At 37.4% G+C, this 4,107-nt stretch overlaps 1 non-coding gene across 1 annotated transcript; it reads right to left on the bottom strand.

Moving 5' to 3' along the window:
• Window positions 1-264: 264 nt before the first annotated feature.
• On the bottom strand, window positions 265-337 carry trnak-uuu (transfer RNA lysine (anticodon UUU)). Its single transcript has one exon. It is a non-coding gene; the product is annotated as a tRNA-Lys (tRNA).
• Between the last annotated feature and the right edge of the window lie 3,770 nt (window positions 338-4,107).

A 4,107-nucleotide genomic window follows, 5' to 3' on the forward strand; every position in this document is an offset into this window, starting at 1 on the left:
ATTGCTATACACTGCAACACAGCACACGGTACACACAATAAAATGTGTCCTCTTCTTTTAACCCATCACCCTTAGAGAACAGTGTGCAGCCATGACAGGCGCACAGGGAGCAGTGTTTGGTGACAGTGATTTGCTCAGTGGCACCTCAGTGGCCCCTTGGCAGACCAGCAACCTTCATATTATGGGGCCACTTCCTTAACCGCTTGGCCACCACTGCCCCCATTGCTAACAATTCTCCCTGTAATCAGGGATTTTCCAACAACTCGCCTGAACAGGTACTTGAACCCTGGACCCTCAGATTAAAAGTCTGATGCTCTACCGACTGAGCTATCAACGCTCTTGTTGTTTCTCCCATCTAGAAAATATAGCAGAATATTTTCATTATTGTGGAATATAGATTGTAGAAACGTTGAACTCTCATCGATGAGAACTCATTTGTTTATGCCGTTTGCTATGGTTTGTGAAAAAATGACTTTGTGGAAGCTGCTGGATCCACAAAACAAATTTTGTCAAACCACAGTAAACATTATAATGAATAGAGATTCACAGTGTTATAGTCGAGTTGTTCAACATTCACCCAGCAAGAAAATGTCCAACCCAAAAAATAACAGTTCAGTAGTGGAAGAAAAAAAAATCATAGGTGACTTGAAAAAAGTGAACTGGAAAGATGAGGGAGAAAGTAAAACTATTAAAAAATATTTCCCTATATATAATTGAGGGTTTTTTGTTTGACGTAAAGAACTTTCCTTTATTCAATGAGGGAGATGAGCAGAGGCATGCAAGAAAGCTATAACACAAGAAGGGTTGTGTAATTGCTTTCTTTAAGGTATATACGTTTCATTCTGCATTTACAGAACTTTATCAATCTAAGGGAAGTTGGATAGTGACCACAAATTAATATTCCAGAATGGTTTTACCTCACTCCTGCCTCCTGTGTAGTATCTGTTTGATTTCCCCGATAAACAGTTCAAAGCACTCTGCACTGGACTGAACAGCATAAACTACAAAGCTCTTCTTTTCTTTAGGTTTCCAGTCTTACAGCATCTCTATCAATGTGTTAGTGGGTTTGAAGTGGACAGGTACTGTATGTGGCGTTTTCACCAGCCATATATGGAATATCATCCAAACAGTATCATTATTAAAACATTTTCCTACAGGTTTTTTTGTTTGTGGTTAAGATCTTTACTTTATTCAAGAAGGTGTCGACGAGAACCATAACATAAAAAATATTTTTTATTGCTCATAGAAGGTAGTTGCCTGTATTATTCCAGGATTCAACATTGAGGAGCAACTTACGTACACTGTGGAACGTTCTCAAAGAGGTGATCATGTGATAAACAGCGGTGTTCTTAAATTTAATCTCAAGTGCAAGATCTTGGAAAAGACAGGAATCCAGCGTAGTGGCGAAAGTGAAAGTGACGAGATTGTCATTGTGATACACACTAACACAAGTTGTGCTGTGTTAGAGTGTATCTTGTGTTAAAGGTTTGCTAAAAATTGCTCTGTGGAAGCTGCAGAATCCATCCAGCAAGATGTTGCCCAACCACATCCAGTTCAGAACTTGAAGCAACAAATATTTTGAAGGCTTGAAGAGGTGAACATTTCTAAAAAACATTTGCCTATATATATTTTTGTTTGTGGTAAAGATCATTCCTTTATTCATGAAGGTGTCAACGAGCTTTTTAAAAAAGCTATAACACAATTGTTTTTTATAATACATAGATACATATCATTCCAGGATTCCACCTTGAGGAGAAACTTAAGCACACTGGTGAACGTTCTCAAAGAGATGAGCATGTGAAAACAGATATGTTGTTAAATGTAAGCTCAAAATCATGCACAAGTTCCTGGAGAAGAAAGTAATCCAGCATAGTGTGGGTTCTCCTTTAGAGGAAATTATGCAGAATGATCTCATTTATGTGATTGTAGAAACATTTGAGTCACGTGAGGCGTACATCAATGCAAACTCATTTGTTTATGGTGTTTACTGTGGTTTGCGAAAAATTGCTTTGTGTAAGCTGCTGAATCCAAAAAGCATATTTTAGCAAACCACAGTAAATACCATAAGGAAATGAGTTCACATTGATGTTAACTTTTGGACTGGGGTCATCCATTAAGCAAGATAATGTCCAACCCCAACATAATAGTTCAGTACTGGAGAAAACAAATATATAGGAGACTTGAAGGGGTGAACTGGAAAGATGAGGTAGACAGTAAAATTAGAAAAACATTTTTTTTGTTTGTTTGGATTTGGGAAACATCTTCAACAGAGCAATTTTCAGTAAACCACAGTAAACACTAATGTTTTAAAAAGATTGTTAGATTATATATAATAAGTAGGTACAGGCATCTGGTCAAATGTCCTCTCAGCACAGTTCATGCCAGTGTTTGTGAAGGGTGAGGTTTAATTCATTTCATTTCATGCATATGTGTTTTCAAGTTAAAAAAACATACATGATCTTGGATATTTATTTATTTTAACTCTTCTTTTTTAAATGTAGAAGTTGTAGAAGTTGTGGGTCTACAGAAAGCACTGTCAATCATCCAAAAACCGAGTCAGACAGTGATTTAACGTGAAAACAGGATAGAGCTCACTACTGATATTATGTCCTGTGGCTGACATTGTACGTTATGGTTTTCTATGTCGTTGTAATCTTAGATTGATTAATTGTTTTATAGTAACTGCTCAATGCACATAAAACATTGTTTTAATGTAGGTGTACCATTCCACATGCTTGCATGAGGCTGAACCCAATGCTAAATCAGATGCAGAGAGGCCTTGAACTCTACCAGTTGCTCACAATGATGAGAGAAAATGGCCATCTTTTACAGGACCTATTTAGTTGTAAAAATGTGTTTTTTTAAGTTAAATCCAGATTTGGGTTTTTGCAATTCGTTTACATCTCATAATTATTAAATATACCTTCACAATTTTTAAGGTGCCTGATGCGAATTTCCTCATAGCTCCAGTACTCAGTGACAAAGGGCACAACACGGCAACATGTAGAAATACAGTTATTCAACACATGCAAGATTTCTTGCAAGATTTCTTTGAATCTGCAGGTTTGTTGAGAAGTCTGTATTATGAAAGGACTGTTATCTTGACATTTTGTGGCATTATTAAAAACAAGACCAGCAGTATCAACACGATGCATAAAGGCCCGAACTCTTGACCGCTGTACTCTATGGCCTTGAGACAAAGCGCCCTTCACCACGCTCTATCCAGCATTTGGCATAGTGAACTTGTCAAATTCATTGTCATTCATTGTTGAAGATGTTCCTCGGACAGAAAAGCCATTTTCTGCCATGCATCTGGCAACAGTGCTCTCGATACAGAATAGATTCGCGATTCTTGAAACAGGTAATGACTGGCCAAGCAGATCTTCAACTTCTCCAGGTGCTATGATATATCGAGGTCTTCCTGAAAGTCCTTGAACTACATTGTGTAGTGATTGTGATTGAAGCTAAACGGCAATGCAGGCTAAATAGCTAGCATAATTCTAACCGTGTTTCGATCTGTACTAACATTCCTCATGAAAAAGGTAAGACAAAGGAATAAACAGTAATAGCATTGTATAATGTTAGGTCCTTCAGATATTGTTCCTGTTCCTCCAAACGTTGCTGCAAACATTCTTTTGTGATACTGGTATCATAAGTCGATTTTGCTGCAACTGAATACACCTCGCAGGAGCGCTCAAGAAGCCTTGTTCACCTACTGTTTGTGTAAAAAAGAAGATGCAATAAAAATGTGTTTTAAGCCAAAAAATGTATAATTGTCAATACAATATTGCTGAAAAATAATCGTGATTTTCATTTTGGCCATAATTGTACATCCCTACGTCCTCACGTGTGATATTAGCTGATTAAAGGAAAGTTCTTCATGAACATTGTGAGTTTCTGTGTCTCACCTTGGTTTCTCTTGATCATACAGGTGTTCCGCCCTTCAGACTGTATTCTTACACAGAGAACATGCAGCATGAAGGGAAATGCAGAATAATATGACCAATTTTTAAAACAAATAGAGAAAGAAACCAATTGGTTGTATTGTTCCAGGGTTCCACCATGAGAGGAAGAATTAAGCAAAAAATCCAGCATAGTGTGGGTTCT

This window comes from Denticeps clupeoides, chromosome 2 (genome assembly GCF_900700375.1).
Source record: "Denticeps clupeoides chromosome 2, fDenClu1.1, whole genome shotgun sequence".
NCBI lineage: Eukaryota > Metazoa > Chordata > Actinopteri > Clupeiformes > Denticipitidae > Denticeps > Denticeps clupeoides.